This window comes from Drosophila suzukii, chromosome X (genome assembly GCF_043229965.1).
Source record: "Drosophila suzukii chromosome X, CBGP_Dsuzu_IsoJpt1.0, whole genome shotgun sequence".
Taxonomy (NCBI): Eukaryota; Metazoa; Arthropoda; class Insecta; order Diptera; family Drosophilidae; genus Drosophila; species Drosophila suzukii.
The window spans coordinates 11,748,073-11,765,699 of NC_092084.1; the positions used below are offsets into that span (position 1 = coordinate 11,748,073).

The following is a 17,627-nucleotide window of genomic DNA, read 5'->3' on the forward strand; positions in this document are numbered from 1 at the left end:
AAAATGGGTTCAAATTTTTGTCAAAAATACGAAATTCAGATTTTTGTCGAAAATGCGACATTTTTTTTCGGTTTTTACATCGTAGCTCAGCCAAATGAAGGCGTACAGCGAAAAGACCGACTGTTTTGAACAGCTTGCTTAATTTGCTAACGAACCTCATCATTTTTAGGAAAATTTATTTTTTGACCAATTTCCTCATTTTTTGTAGGGGTTTCATCGCATTTTTTCGAAAAATGGCAAAAAATGAAAAATTTTTAGGTTAGAATGCCAATCGATTGGAAATTAAGCAACGAGTTCAGCGAGGTATGACATTCCTGATTCTGACATATACTTTTGTTATGGTAGCAAAAAAACTGAATTTTTTGGCGAAAAAATGGGTTTAAATTTTGGTCATAAATACGAAATTCAGATTTTGTCGAAAATGCGACATTTTTTTTCGGTTTTTACATCGTAGCTCAGCGAAATGAAGGCGTACAGCGAAAAGACCGACTGTTTTGAACAGCTTGCTTAATTTACTAACGAACCTCATCATTTTTAGGAAATTTATTTTTTGACCAATTTTCTCATTTTTGTAGGGGTTTCATCGCATTTTTCGAAAAATGGCAAAAATGAAAAATTTTTAGGTTAGAATGCCAATCGATTGGAAATTAAGCAACGAGTTCAGCGAGGTATGACATTCCTGATTCTGACATATACTTTTGTTATGGTAGCAAAAAAACTGAATTTTTTGGGAAAAAAATGGGTTCAAATTTTTGTCAAAAATACGAAATTCAGATTTTTGTCGAAATGCGACATTTTTTTTCGGTTTTTACATCGTAGCTCAGCCAAATGAAGGCGTACAGCGAAAAGACCGACTGTTTTGAACAGCTTGCTTAATTTGCTAACGAACCTCATCATTTTTAGAAAAATTTATTTTTTTAGCAATTTTCTCATTTTTTGTAGGGGTTTCATCGCATTTTTTCGAAAAATGGCAAAAAATGAAAAAATTTTAGGTTAGAATGCCAATTGATTGGAAATTAAGCAACGAGTTCAGCGAGGTATGACATTCCTGATTCTGACATATACTTTTGTTATGGTAGCAAAAAAACTGAATTTTTTTGGGAAAAAAATGGGTTCAAATTTTTGTCAAAAATACGAAATTCAGATTTTTGTCGAAAATGCGACATTTTTTTTCGGTTTTTACATCGTAGCTCAGCCAAATGAAGGCGTACAGCGAAAAGACCGACTGTTTTGAACAGCTTGCTTAATTTGCTAACGAACCTCATCATTTTTAGAAAAATTTATTTTTGACCAATTTTCTCATATTTTGAAGGGGTTTCATCGCATTTTTTCGAAAATGGCAAAAAATGAAAAATTTTTAGGTTAGAATGCCAATCGATTGGAAATTAAGCAACGAGTTCAGCGAGGTATGACATTCCTGATTCTGAACATATACTTTTGTTATGGTAGCAAAAAAAACTGAATTTTTTTGGCGAAAAAATGGGTTCAAATTTTTGTCAAAAATACGAAATTCAGATTTTTGTCGAAAATGCGACATTTTTTTTCGGTTTTTACATCGTAGCTCAGCCAAATGAAGGCGTACAGCGAAAAGACCGACTGTTTTGAACAGCTTGCTTAATTTGCTAACGAACCTCATCATTTTAGGAAAATTTATTTTTTGACCAATTTTCTCATTTTTTGTAGGGGTTTCATCGCATTTTTTCGAAAATGGCAAAAAATGAAAAAATTTTAGGTTAGAATGCCAATCGATTGGAAATTAAGCAACGAGTTCAGCGAGGTATGACATTCCTGATTCTGACATATACTTTTGTTATGGTAGCAAAAAAACTGAATTTTTTTGGCGAAAAAATGGGTTCAAATTTTTGTCAAAAATACGAAATTCAGATTTTTGTCGAAAATGCGACATTTTCTTTCGGTTTTTACATCGTAGCTCAGCCAAATGAAGGCGTACAGCGAAAAGACCGACTGTTTTGAACAGCTTGCTTAATTTGCTAACGAACCTCATCATTTTTAGGAAAATTTATTTTTTGACCAATTTTCTCATTTTTTGTAGGGGTTTCATCGCATTTTTTCGAAAAATGGCAAAAAATGAAAAAATTTTAGGTTAGAATGCCAATCGATTGGAAATTAAGCAACGAGTTCAGCGAGGTATGACATTCCTGGTTCTGACATATACTTTTGTTATGGTAGCAAAAAAACTGAATTTTTTTGGAAAAAAAATGGGTTCAAATTTTTGTCAAAAATACGAAATTCAGATTTTTGTCGAAAATGCGACATTTTTTTTCGGTTTTTACATCGTAGCTCAGCCAAATGAAGGCGTACAGCGAAAAGACCGACTGTTTTGAACAGCTTGCTTAATTTGCTAACGAACCTCATCATTTTTAGGAAAATTTATTTTTTGACCAATTTTCTCATTTTTTGTAGGAGTTTCATCGCATTTTTTCGAAAAATGGCAAAAAATTAAAAATTTTTTGGTTAGAATGCCAATCGATTGAAAATTAAGCAACGAGTTCAGCGAGGTATGACATTCCTGATTCTGACATATACTTTTGTTATGGTAGCAAAAAAACTGAATTTTTTTGGAAAAAAAATGGGTTCAAATTTTTGTCAAAAATACGAAATTCAGATTTTTGTCGAAAATGCGACATTTTTTTTCGGTTTTTACATCGTAGCTCAGCGAAATGAAGGCGTACAGCGAAAAGACCGACTGTTTTGAACAGCTTGCTTAATTTGCTAACGAACCTCATCATTTTTAGGAAAATTTATTTTTTGGCCAATTTTCTCATTTTTTGTAGGGGTTTCATCGCATTTTTTCGAAAAATGGCAAAAAATGAAAAATTTTTTGGTTAGAATGCCAATCGATTGAAAATTAAGCAACGAGTTCAGCGAGGTATGACATTCCTGATTCTGACATATACTTTTGTTATGGTAGCAAAAAAACTGAATTTTTTTGGAAAAAAAATGGGTTCAAATTTTTGTCAAAAATACGAAATTCAGATTTTTGTCGAAAATGCGACATTTTTTTTCGGTTTTTACATCGTAGCTCAGCGAAATGAAGGCGTACAGCGAAAAGACCGACTGTTTTGAACAGCTTGCTTAATTTGCTAACGAACCTCATCATTTTTAGGAAAATTTATTTTTTGACCAATTTTCTCATTTTTTGTAGGGGTTTCATCGCATTTTTTCGAAAAATGGCAAAAAATGAAAAAATTTTAGGTTAGAATGCCAATTGATTGGAAATTAAGCAACGAGTTCAGCGAGGTATGACATTCGTGATTCTGACATATACTTTTGTTATGGTAGCAAAAAAACTGAATTTTTTTGGTTTTTACATCGTAGCTCAGCCAAATGAAGGCGTACAGCGAAAAGACCGACTGTTTTGAACAGCTTGCTTAATTTGCTAACGAACCTCATCATTTTTAGGAAAATTTATTTTTTTGACCAATTTCTCATTTTTTGTAGGGGTTTCATCGCATTTTTTCGAAAAATGGCAAAAAATGAAAAAATTTTAGGTTAGAATGCCAATTGATTGGAAATTAAGCAACGAGTTCAGCGAGGTATGACATTCCTGATTCTGACATATACTTTTGTTATGTAGCAAAAAAACTGAATTTTTTTTGGAAAAAAATGGGTTCAAATTTTTGTCAAAAATACAAAATTTAGATTTTTGTCGAAAATGCGACATTTTTTTTCGGTTTTTACATCGTAGCTCAGCCAAATGAAGGCGTACAGCGAAAAGACCGACTGTTTTGAACAGCTTGCTTAATTTGCTAACGAACCTCATCATTTTTAGAAAAATTTATTTTTTGACCAATTTTCTCATTTTTTGTAGGGGTTTCATCGCATTTTTTCGAAAAATGGCAAAAAATGAAAAATTTTTAGGTTAGAATGCCAATCGATTGGAAATTAAGCAACGAGTTCAGCGAGGAATGACATTCCTGATTCTGACATATACTTTTGTTATGGTAGCAAAAAAACTGAATTTTTTTGGCGAAAAAATGGGTTCAAATTTTTTGTCAAAAATACGAATTCAGATTTTTGTCGAAAATGCGACATTTTTTTTCGGTTTTTACATCGTAGCTCAGCCAAATGAAGGCGTACAGCGAAAAGACCGACTGTTTTGAACAGCTTGCTTAATTTGCTAACGAACCTCATCATTTTTATGAAAATTTATTTTTTGACCATTTTCTCATTTTTGTAGGGGTTCATCGCATTTTTTCGAAAAATGGCAAAAAATGAAAAATTTTTAGGTTAGAATGCCAATCGATTGGAAATTAAGCAACGAGTTCAGCGAGGTATGACATTCCTGATTCTGACATATACCTTTGTTATGGTAGCAAAAAAACTGAACTGAAAAAATGGCTGAGTAAATAAATGTTAAATATATTTAAACATTGTTCAGGCTTCCTTTTTATTTATTTTTATTAGTAGATTATAACCTATAAGTATTTTGATATTTGTAGAACAACATGTATATTTTTTTTATTAGCTTTACATTTCTAATTTATTTTCTTAGGTCATTATGTATTCTTTATGGGGAAACGCCACCTATCAGGCATTTATCGATGTCAAGTTGAGGTGCCCAATCAATCATCCTTAAACACATCCCATACCATCTTGCCAATCACGCTTTCCCCGCATTTTCCCCACGTTTTCCCACTTTCCTCGACAGCGCTTGTGCATCTTATTTATTGCTTTATTAAACTGAGATGGACAGGGAAAAATGTCGGTAAACAGGGCCACAATGGCAGCCGGAAACCAAAGGCATAAGCCCCCCCAAAAAAACAAACAATGGCCCAAACCGAACTCGAAGCTCCGGAAAACTCTCTCTTTTCTCCGGCGACCTTCAACGCCTTCAATCGAAAATGCCCCTTTTCCCCGGGAAAGTGGCTAGTTTTTACCCTTTTCTAATTTACTTACACTTGAGGAGTTTTCAAACGTGAACTTGGAAGCAAAACTTCTGCTTCATTAGTGGGGATGAAAGCGAGCGGAGTCCGAAATGAAAAACACAATGAATTGAACAAACAAATGGAAGCATAACGAATTGCTATGTGATTTTGCATAAACAAGTGAAGGAGGTCCAAGTCTAGCTGAAAAACTTTTCATAAAGAATGAACCAAGGGATGGCTTTATATAAAAAACATATATAACAAACCTTTATAAGACAACTTAATAGAATATCAAAGGAAACATATTCAACACCATGTTATACCATAAAAGGCTTTAAGATGTCATATAAAATTGTATAAATGTATTTAAGAATATAGTAAATATTTTTCTAACCTGTAATAAAATAAAACATAATAAGATCTTAAGTCAACAACCGGTATAAAATTACTAGAACTATTCAGATCCCATTGATTCTGAATATTCTGATCTATTATACCTTATGATACCTCTCTTATTATTTAACTACTGACTTATTTTGATGTCTTAGTTCAAAGGTCACAAATTATTGCTGAATTGAGCTGTTATTTTCTGAGAATCCCGCCACTTAATTGCATAATTCGCATTCAAAAAGCGAAAGTCAAACGAAGCGAACTGGAATTTGAACAGCGACTGCACTCGACAACTGAAAGTTGGGGAAAAAGGGGCGAGGGTCGCTATTATAATGTCAGTCCGAATGGCATAAATCATAAATTACACGACGAGCTTGTCAGCGGCACTCGCTCCTCACACACACACACTTGTTCCCTTTTTTTAACTTGGCCAAGTCAAAGGCAATGTTGTCGTAAAACATTTACACGGCAAAAAAAAGAAATGGAAATGCGGCCGCAGTGCGCTGGAAACTAAAACCGAAACAACCGCAAGGATGTGCCACAGGAAAAATGGGAAAAATAAAGGAAATTCGCGGGGAGAGTTGGGGAAAACTGTCATAAAAGTTGAGCACAGCGTGGGGGGGTATTTGCTGCATAGAATGTAGAGGGGGGGGGGGGGGGCTTCTAAAAAGGACCAAGGCGAGTCCTTGCAGGTGATTTCCGCCTTTAGCCAGCGGCAACTTAGCTGTCAGTTCAGACATCGTTTTTGTGCAAACTTTGTCAATGTGGCTCCGCAGTTTGGGTTTCCCAGGATCGCCAGCTAATCTTGGCCAGGCGCAGGGGGATTGGGATTCGCTGGACTGGGTCCTTGGGATTTGGGACTTGGAACTTGGCTGGGTAATGGGAGTTGGAGATGGTAAATGGGAGATGGGAGATGGTCCCTCCCGGTTAAGCGAAACACGTACGCCGACCCACTCATCGCAAGGTCGCTGCTTCCCGACTCGTTGTCATTCTAAAGGAGTCCCAACATCCATCCAGCCCCATCTCACCTTACCACTAAATCCACACCCACTTGTACCTGGAGAAAAAACGCCCAGAACAGGGCGGCAGAGGTATAATCCCCAAGAAACTGCCAGGGTTGCAAATTAAATTAACCCAAATTGGTTAAAACTGAAGAGGATTAGACCCACTGTCTTATTTCATTTTAAGCTTTAAAATATTTAAATCAATCTCAGGGTGTTTAAATCATATTGGTATCAGATCAAGACCATAGTTATAAAGAACTTTGCTATAATGTATATTAAATATCAGTAATACCATAAATACTTAGTTCAATTTTTAAAAATATTTCGGTAACCATTGTTAAAATATTTTATATCATTACAATACTAACTGCAATTTTGATGAAGATAAAAAGATCATTATTTTGGGACTTTTAGATATCGATATATTTAAGCCATCATTTTTATTTCTACAAGGGATTTTAAAACTAGCAAAACTAAAAATAATAATAAAAATGGTATTTATATTCATAAAATTGTAAAAAGAAATGATTGTAATGATAACAATGATTGCTTTCGGTCCCTGGAATTCGTATATAGCATTTAAAAGAATCGCTGGAAAAGCCAAGTGATTTTTAAAATCCTTTTTAGCCACATAAAATGATTTATTTTCAAGTGCCCTTGGCTCTGAGGTTTATAAATCTCCTCGATTTCCCTTCCGCCAGATTAATTTGGAATGAGATAAGTTTTCGGGCCCGTGTAGCCTGCGACTGGTTGTACTTACACTTGATAGGCTTCACGTGGAACGTGTTCGTGTCCATGTCCGCGTCCTTGCACCGGATTCCCCCCCCCCCCCCCCCCCCCTACAGATGTCCTGTTTTCCCTTCGTCCTGATGTCCCGATGTCCCGTTGTCGCCGTGTCCTGCTGTCCTCGACAATTGCCGCGCAGAAGTTTTGCCGAGCAACATTCCGCTGTGAGCCGCCATTCCGAGCAGTTCGACGCAGCGGCGACAACAAAGAAGGGCTCTGAACAACATTAGAGCGAAAGTTTGCTCTTAACGAAGCGTTCAAGTGGAATAAGTGGAACAAATGCGACCTTGCATGGGGAGGGCGTAGAGAGCGATGGGGGCGTGGCAGCGACTCGATATAATCAGCATCGTCGTCAGAGGCCGAACAAAAGGTGCGCCCCGAGAAGGAGCTCTACGGGAGAAACTCAGGCCGACGACAGAGTACACCGGGAAAAATAGTAGTTGCTGGATATCATAAGAAAGAAACTGAAGAAGTTTTCATTAAGACCTACAAATATATTTCTCTTCAATTTGGGCTATAACTGAATGGAACTTTTTAGATAGATTTTAGTTTTTTGAGTACTCCTGTACCACAAATGAGATGTTTTAGTTCAAGATACTGATCAGGTGGGTGGAGAAGGGGTCCAAAATAAAAAAAAACTATGATTACATAATATATTGAATTCAAAAAAAATATTTTTCTGATTTAAAATGTATTTATATCATTATTATATCATAATATATCATATCAAAATCATATAAAGATCAAATTATTGTTAATTCTTTTAAATAGTGACACAATTCTTTTAAATATTTTTTCAAATGTTTTTTGACAAGTTTAAATATCTTAAATTTTTTTCTCAGTGCCCCCGTGCAGCTCTGTCAGCAACAATAAGATTGTCAACTGAAAAGGTACAGGGACTGGGGCACGTTCATGCTGTGTTGATCCCCCCGGGCGATACCTATTGATGTTTTCAGAGAAGTTGATTGTAAAATAATTGAACAACAGGCTGAGCAAAGTGCCAGAGGCACATGAGCACCGCGGCCAATTGCTTTGTGGGTGGGTAGGGCATTACATGGTGGCTGCTGAACTCATCGGTGAACAACAGGGGGGTACGACTCGCTTAGGTATTTACAAATATCCCGCTGAGAACATGGTCAACAGTTGAGTTCTGTCTATTTGAGGTGTTATTATAAGTTACTAGCTATGACAAGGTGGTGTAGATACTGTGATGCAACTATAGAAGCAAACTGCTAGAAAGGCTTAAGTTTTTTTTTGGTATATTTAGGTATACGTTTTTGGTATCTACTAAAAACTTTAAAAAAAATAGATCGATTGGTATTATTATCAATATTATTATATAACTTATTAAAGATACTAATTCTTTAGGGTAGCTTGAGAATCTTTAACTGATAACTTAATATTTTAGACTGAAAAAAAAGGTCACTCATTTTGATAAGTAATATGCTAATAAATAACATAGGTGTATATTTCTTCTTCACAATCCTTATTTATTTTACTACAACTTATTTAAAATACCAAAACTTTGGATTACCTTAAGAATTTTTGTGACATTTTGAGTCAACTGTGCGGCCTCCTTGTTAACCAATTTAATTATGTGCTAATTCTTTTTTCTCACATATCATTTTGGGGCTTGTTTGACTTTGGGACCCCTTCCTGGAAAAGGGCCAATCTCCTGTCGGGGCAGAGACAAAGAAGGAACTTGGTGACCTCATAGCCACCCACCAAGGGACGATCCAGGGCCTGGCGACCCCGGGTCCCTCAAGGCCATTGTTTGACAAGGCCAATCTCTCGTTCTCTATCGCTTTAAAGGCAAACCAAGTGAAGGGGGCTGAGGACAAACTAATGAGTGAACGTGTTCGAGCAAATTGGCCCTAACGGCATTTATCCCGACCCATAAACCCATGGCCTAATCAAACCCATCCCCTTGTTTCCCCTCGAAGGAAGTCGGTCCCTGGGACGACATTTATTGACCAAATTAAAAGATGCATAACAAAAGCTTTGTCATGCTGCTGGCGGAGCTGTCTTAAAACTTGGTCGAGCATAAATCATAAAAAGCAATCCACCCCCCCACCCTCATACACAGACACACCATCCAGTGAAAGACATTTACTAACTAAAAGCGACGTCGTCAACTAACAAACAGTAATGAAAACTTTTAACAGAGCCGACAACAGGAAAAAGGAGAGAAAAGAACACTGGATGATGTTGGAAGTACGGGATGGTTATGGGGGATTTCGAGATGGATTTTGGGATGGTTATGGGGCATTTTTCAGGAGGGCAGAATGGCAGGAAAAGAGCAGCAAGAAATTCAAAATAAATTAAAAGCAATAATGTCATTGGAGCACTGGGTTTGATTGGCATCCTCCTCATGGGTGTTGACCACCCCAATAACCCCACTTACTTGCCCACTATCCTTAAAAACTTTTAATCTTAAATCAACCAAACGACGACAAATGTTCACAAGCAATTTCTTGTGCTTAGCAAATATTTACCCAATAAATTCCATTAAAACTAACAATTGGTTTACTTTTTAGCTTAAATGGGCGATGGGCGGAGGTGGGCGATGGGCGGTGGGTGTTGTTAGGGGGTGGGCGTGCTGAACTTTCAACTTGACTCCGTAGTTTTGTAGCTGCGGTGACAAGAGACAGCCACCGCAGCAGCAGAAATGCCAAAACCGAGCACTCGAAAAAAATATGAAGAGTTACTTCCAGCTAAATAATAAACTGGAAATATATAATTACGTCAAATTGACTGATATAGTCAGAAATAATATTTTACTTTAAATTCATTCGAGAAACTTATCAAGAATTTAGAAATTGCTCTTTTAATTTAATAAAAAAATATCGTTGAGCTAAAAAATATACCTTATAGTGAACTTAGATAAGTGTAGAGCTCTAAATATATTTTACAATTTTTTTAAGACAGCCAACTAATATCACTTTTATTTAATAGCTGTCTTCCAAATAAGTCTGTGATATTTTCCATTTTGTGTTAAAATGACTATTATATTCTGGAACTCAAAATACATTTTGTAAACTTTTCTGTAAAATTGTATATTTAATGATCCTTGCCTTTATGTTTCTTATAATGACTGCCAAATAAATCCCTAAAGTAATTTTCATTTTACAAACGAAGTTAGGTCATTTTCCATTTTCTTATTAAGAAGTATCAATAAATCTAAGATTGTAGAATTTAAAATAAATTTCATAAACGTTTCTACAAAACTCTAAGTAAATGTAACTCAATTTTTAATGGCGGAAGTCAAATAAATCCCTTTGAATTGATTTCAGAAGTCAGGTATTTTTACCATTTCCTTGCCAAAAAGGTATGAACAGATCTATTTTTCAGGTAAAAATAAAAATGTAGAAGTACTTTATTGACCCCGATTTCTCTCCGTGCTCGAAGTAAATGAAGGGTGCGCAGAAAAAGCGGGCGGCGAAAAGCCTTCGGAGGGGGCAGCCATGCGTAGGTGTCGTTGTAAGTGCCGGAAGTGGCTTTTTGCACAGCCCCTGCTTCCGTCCGCCATCGTTATTTTTTGCGGGGCTGGATGCGCGACATGCATAAAACAAAGCGATGCGAGCCAGAGTGAAAATAAATAAACATGCAGTCGGGAAAACCCAGACACAGCAAGTGGTGATCCTGAAGGGGGGAAAATGGGTTGGAAAATGGGTTGGAAAAGGGGTGCCTTATGGCTGGGGTGGCTGCAAATTGGGAGTCGTGGCTACAAATTGGTTTGCCTTTTTCCCCACGCCAGTTGTAGCGAATTTCCCAACATCAGTTGCGGCGCCCGACCAACAAGCCAAAACAAAAATGAAACCCAAAAAGAACAGCCGCAGCAAAAAACCGAGAAGGTTTCAATTGCCAAAGTCAAATAAACTTGAGCTGAACGCTGAGCCAGGAGTTACTGATATAGGGGTTTATCACCAGGTTCTTGACGGCTTTTTACTGCATTAATGTTAAGGTAAATCCTATGAAGTCTGGTATAAATATCATTTACTTGATGGGTTAAGCAAATCACTCAATACATAAATAATAACCAGTTCAGTGTTCATTTTTTGGCATTTATAGGGAAAAAATGGTTAATTTTATGTAACGTTGATTATAATTTTTAAAAACCTCTAAAAAAAGAACATTCTGTTTATCAAACAGTTTTGGACAAATAAACTTTGGATATAAATAAAGTATTTGTTTTTTATCTCATTGTTCTAAAGCTTTATTTAATAAGCCTGCAAGCCTTAAAAAAATATTTTTAAAACGCATTTAGGATATTTTTCAGCTAGTACTTCAATTGATAGCCGATTGAATATGAGTCGAGAAAATTTGTAGGTTTGTTTGCCAACTCGAACTCTTGGAAAGTTTTTAACTTCGCGACCGAGTTTGGAGAACTCCCCGCTGATTCCCACCCCGTTTTGAAAAGAATAAAAAGTGGCAGGGGAAAGGGGCAGGAAAACAGCGAGAAGAAAATGCCAATAACAGCGGCGAATAAAGAAATGAAAATCGCATTACAAGGGAAACTAAGGCGGGATGAGAAGCATAGCTCTTCCACTTTTTTCCTGCACTGGATTTGTGCCCCGCATTTTCCGTCCGGAGCGCCGATAAAGTCGCCGCAACCGGGCTTTTTGTTGTGGCAAAAAAAGACTTTGGCTCTGGTTTGTCTCCTCGAATACACTTTCTTAGAAATCGCAGAGCTATAGGATCAGCTAGCTAAGTTATTTTGAGACTAAAAAAAAAGTATCTAACAGATACGCCTTATTAAAGTAATACAATTATATAGGTTATCAATATTTTTTAAAAATTTTTGTGGGGGTATTTATAAGCTTTTTTTTGCCATTTATTTAACAAATATTGTTCTTTATAAATTTATAAATTTAACACTATATTGATACGTTTAAAAAAATATTTTCTTGTATTTATTAAAAAGTCTTTTATACGAATTTATAGTCGTTGGTACCACGACTCAAAGATAAAATATATTTTTAATATAAACCTATTGATAAATCTTAAAAAAAATGTTTAAAATTTGGAAAATATATTTTATATAAAATATATATTTTTGATAACATATCTTAATAAGTTCAAAACCTGCTCTAAAAGTGTATTTCTTGATTCCACTTTCGAATTTCACCTTACCCTCTTGTTTTTTGGTGGCACACATATCACGGACAACAGGGACATTAGGAGGTTTTTGGGAATCCCGCCCTTCTGATGATTGGCTGGAAGGCATGGGAGGTGGTTAGGGTGTTTTTTAGGGGGGGGTTTTGGGGGAATTCTTTAGTCGAATCGGGACTGCGGCATGTGCTTCATGTGTCCCCAAAGCCGCGCTGACAAGTTTTTTCCACGACGCTTTCCTCGCTGCTTGTTTTTCCTTGCTCCGCCGACACTTTGTTAAAACCCCTCCACTGCTTCTTTTTTTTTATATTTATTTAGTGGGGAATCCAGGGGCTGGGAGGGTGCTATTTTCAGGGGGGGAGGGGTCCTGGGAAGCTTAAAGTTTGCGCTGCGTGAAACTTTTTAGTTGGTTTATATTGCACCGCGCTGGGCGATAGAAACGAGTGCAAATTATGAGATGTCCTTGCTTTTGAATATGTAAGGAGCTGTTCCTTTTTCACTCTCACCCTGAGAACCATTTCCCCGGATTTCCCACCGCTTTTCCCGCCGTTTTTCCTCAGTTTTTTCCCCCGTGCTCCCCGGCTGTTTGCCGAGTTGTTTGCTTAGTTTATTGTTGCCATTGTTGCTGCACGTGAGTGGTTGCTGATTGGGACTACCTGGCAACGGAGCTGGGAGTCCGACTGCAGCCGAAATGAAGTGCCAATCAGTGCCCCCACCTGGGGCACCAACAAAGGGGGTGGCGCCCCTCGACCTTCTGCCCGCTGGGTGGAATTTCCCCGCCCACAAAATACAAAGCAGTCAAAGCACACAAAAAAACAGCCAGCTCAGAAGTCATTCCGGCAGTCTTCCTCACGAAAACGGGGGAAAAACTGTCTTAAGATTTCCCGGAATTCTCGTGATTAACAATCCTGAAGCCTCACAGAGGAGTATATTTGATGATTGCCATTTACAAAGAATATCTACGCTATAAATATTCCTTCTTACACATTTCCTAGATTTTTATACTTGCACTTTAATGGTATCTATCCTTTGTAAGACAAAAATGTAAGGCTCTGAATTTAAATATACTTGAACTATCATTTGTTTGTTTCCAATTTTTTAGACCTTTACCTTTGTTATTAATATTTATTTTGCTTATATATGTATACTTGGCACAAAAAGGCTTAGCTTTCAGCATTTAATTGCTTCTGCATTTAAAATGAAAGAATATTTATTTATTTCATATTTTCATCATATTTCGACCTATTTCTCTTATTTAATTTCCGTTAAAAAAGCTTGAAAATAATAATAATCCCATTTTACTTGATTTTTCCTCTGACTAATTGTGTAATTCAATATTATTACTAGTCAAGGGTACACAGTAAATAAACCAAAGTCTTCTAACTCAAAAGCATACATCACCTCACTCTAAAAACTAATGCTATTAAAATTGGATTAATTTTTGCGGGCTTGCCTTCACAATTTAATTTGATTTCAAAATTTAAAGGCAAATATTTTGCCGTCAGTATGGATACCTGAAATCCCAGTTTCGGTCCCAGTCCCACGATTTTCCCCAGCGCACCCCCGATGGCACAGAAACCTGACTAATGACACTTCCGTGATGTTGGCCAGAAATGCTCGCTAAATAAATTGAGCCCTGCAAGCCCGGCAAGATAGTGCAAATAATAATCACATTAAATTAGAAAATTCTGCACTCATAATTTTGCTCATTTTTGCTGTTGGATTTTCGCTTCCTGCCGTTCGCCTGCCAGGGGCCACGCCCCCTTTTTGGCACACAAAAGAGGGCGGAAGGGGTTGGGAAGGGGTTCGGGAAGGGGTTGGGAAGGGGTTCGGAAGGGGTTGGGAAGGGGTTGGGAAGGGGTTTCGGAAAGAGGGATTTCATGGATGCCAAAAAAGCCAGAGGCATATTTAAAATGGCTGTAACCGGCAACTGTTTTTATGCCGTGCTGCTGGCCAGGGTCGAAATGGGCTGGGATTTTCCGAAGTGGTGGGGTCACTCTTCATTTGGGGCCTGGAAAACAGCAGAAACGCGGAATTGTGGCAGCTGCTGCAGTCGAAGTAAATCTGTATTTGTATCTGTATCTGTATCTGTATCTGAATTGGTATCAGAATGTATATATTGTAGCACACAATAATGGCCTCAGATCATCCAGTACAAGTACCCATCCCCAGAAAACCCCCCTTTACGATTTTTGAAGCACTGAGCAGAGCGGAAATCATTTTTGGAGCACCATAAATTGCTTCGCTTTTTGGATGGAGTGGGGTTTTTGGAATGGGAATGGGGATAAAAGATGAGGACTTGAGCGAATCTGACTGAAATCAAAATGCAATCAAATTTATGCACAACAATATTTGGCGTGCTCAAGGATTGGCAAAGTATGTGAGTGAGTTTTCGCCAATTACAATGTAGAATGGAGAATGGAGAGTGGAGAACGACTGCTGCGAAGTCAGACTTTTGTGAGATATTCCATTTTGCAATTGCCCTCATAAATTTTCCACTTTTATTCATAAATATATTGTGCATGTATTTTCTCTTGCCATTAATGCAATTTGTTTCGAGAACTCGTTTTGGCTTTAAAATGAAACTTTGGTATTTTTTGATTATCAGCTCAAACGATTGCTTAGAGATTTTAATAGCAATTTAGAAGCATTCATCGGATTTTCTTTTTAATTCCATCTACTGGGTTTTGTTATTTATTGATTTTTAATTTGCTTGCCTGAGGTATTTTGGCCTGGAGACTCAGGGATTTTGGGTGTAAATACGTTTAGAGTGCATTTTTAAATTGAAAATCGGCTTTGGGCGAACCTTTGGATATTATTTAATTTATATTGCTGGGCATTTATTTTGGCCCTGCTAAATGGGCCAAGGCAATCGCAGTCCCCCGACTTCCAATACCAATCTCACACACTTCCTTGCCAAATGATTTGGCCCGCCGCCAACATTATCTACAGCGACTATGGGGAAATGCAACAAAAATGCGCAATTTGCAATTGCATGGACTACAGTGGGCATATCTCTTTATAAAGGGGGTGTGGGTGGCGAAAAACGGGGAAACAATCCTCTTTCTGGCGTTTGGCATCCGCCGCATAAAATCAAAATTAATTTGCTAATAATGTTGTCGTAATTATCTAATTGCCTTCGCATAGAATGCCCAGAATGCAGCATACCCCCCGTCCACTTGGTGATTGGTGCAAATTGTACAACAAATTCATTAACAGACCAAAAGCCGCACAAAATAATTACAGACTGCTGTGTGCGTAATGACCAAACCAAACATACTTAAATAGCCAAAACATACTTAAAAACTACACAAAAAAGTGGCTGAAATGATGGCCCAAACATGGCAAATTTAGGGTTATTTGTATTCTTGCTTTATAATTAAAAAGCTTGTGGTTTGTCTGAAGCTAATTGCATAATTAGTACAACGTATAACCATAGATATAATATGTCTTTAAAGTTGAAAAGCTCTGCTTAAATCAATATGCCATGTGTGCCATCCTTGTGATTTTCAATTCCCAGAGCAAAACAACTTCAAACATGCTGCCATCGTTAGTGGTAATGCATAAAACCAGCAGCTCGGAACAAATAATCATAGGGACTAATATATGGGTGGGTGATTGCGATTGTGACATAGTGTGTGCCATTAGAGTGGGACTCGAGTAAACTGAATTTTGGAACAAAAGTACAATTAAATGTTGCATCGAAAGGGGGAAAACCGGAGAGAGTCCCTTAAAATAATTACATCTGCCAGAGCGTAGAGAACGCATTTGCTTCAATGTATCTGCACAGAGAAAAAGATTGATATGAAAAAAATTATTGTAAAGTTATCAGAATGGGGAGCAAATCATTCTAACTCAATGAATCTTCTAAGAAAAAATCCTTTTCTTATATGTAATGCAATAACGCCCAGTGAAATAACGCCCATTCGATCTATAATTTTCATATATGAGATATTTTATTTTAGAAGATTCATACATTCAGACTATAATTTTAATATGTGTGATATATATTTCTTAGAAATACAAGATTTTAAAAAATGGGCTTTACTTCATTTTGCGTTATAACACGCACTTGATATGTTCTCATACATAGTTGAAGGACTTCCACACTTTATTGAATTTATTTAATAGGTAAATCTTTCGGTCTTATTTTGCTTTGAAACCAAAGTGTGTATTCCTCAACCTCTCCTCACAGTGTATGTTTTTCGAGTGTGTCTGAGCAGGAAATATGAAAATGTGCAGAGGGAGAAGAGGGCCATCTGCTTCCCATACCAATTCCGATCCCACTCCCGCTCCATTTGCCAATCATCCAGAATTTTCGATTCCAATTCGCATTTAAACATGCAGAAGCCATCCAGAAGTGGAAGTGTGTGTCCATGGGCGACTGTGCAAGTTGGTCAGCCTCATATACGTATGTAGTATGCAAATGCGGGAAGTGGGACAAAGTCAACGCAATCCGAAATCCCAAATCCCAAATCCTCAATGGCGGCCCCGTATCCACACACGCACACGCTTTTCGGCATGCGATTGTTTCGCGCCAATGCCGCAGACCACAGGCGATGTCAACGTTCCGAAACCCAAAATCCTTTTTCCCGCACCCAAATGCGATGCGTTTGTTGATTTGTCGGGCCGCCCGCGCCCCTGCTTCTTTACCAGCCCCTCCATCCGATTTACGCCGCCCCTGGCAGCGAGTTAAGCGGCGCGTAATTATGGCCAACAGTTAAGAGCCGTCGAGGGGGGTTTTTTGGGGGGGCTCAGTTCAGTTCAGTCGGGGCGGGAAATGGGTATTCACCATAAAACTCAAAGAGCATGCAGGAGCGAGGAGTCGTCCAGGACCTTTTGGGAGAACGATCCTCCAAGCTTAGCAGCAATAGAACACTCGAAAAGAGTTTTAAAATCAAAAAGATCTGCTTAAAATATATACTAAGACAAGACATTCAAAATAAATAGTTGTAAAAAAATACAAGGTCCCAATTTATTTAAATGTCAGTGAAGCATCAAGTATCCTATGTAAAACTTTCCTATAATTACAAAAAATCCAAGGAAAGGTTAAAAGTCAGTCGTTTTAAGTTCATCAGAACTTGAATCTTAGATATATATGTGCTTTAAATAATACTGCACTATATTAATGTGATAATATTACCTAAGAAATGTTATTTTAATAAATGTTGGTTGTTTCATCAAAGTATTATATTCAAAATATACCTAGCTGTACAGCTAAAGGGGTTGATACCTCCTCAGGATAAAAACGTATATATTGAAAAGAGATATAAAATATTGAAAAAAAAGATTGAAATCAGCTATGCCAAAAATTCTCTCAGTGCAAGCGGTGGTCCGGCCACATTCGATTTCAATTTGGCATTTAAATTGTTTGTCGTACGACAGTCTCCGGTGGCTTGTGCGTGTGTGTGCGAATGCGTGTGGCGGAAGGATGTGCTGTGTGTCC

At 37.4% G+C, this 17,627-nt stretch overlaps 1 protein-coding gene across 3 annotated transcripts in view; it reads left to right on the forward strand.

Annotated features, from left to right (window-relative positions):
* Positions 1-17,627, forward strand: part of dpr8 (defective proboscis extension response 8) — a 167,620-nt gene that overhangs the window by 130,410 nt on the left and 19,583 nt on the right. The gene's annotated exons all lie outside the window — the stretch shown is intronic.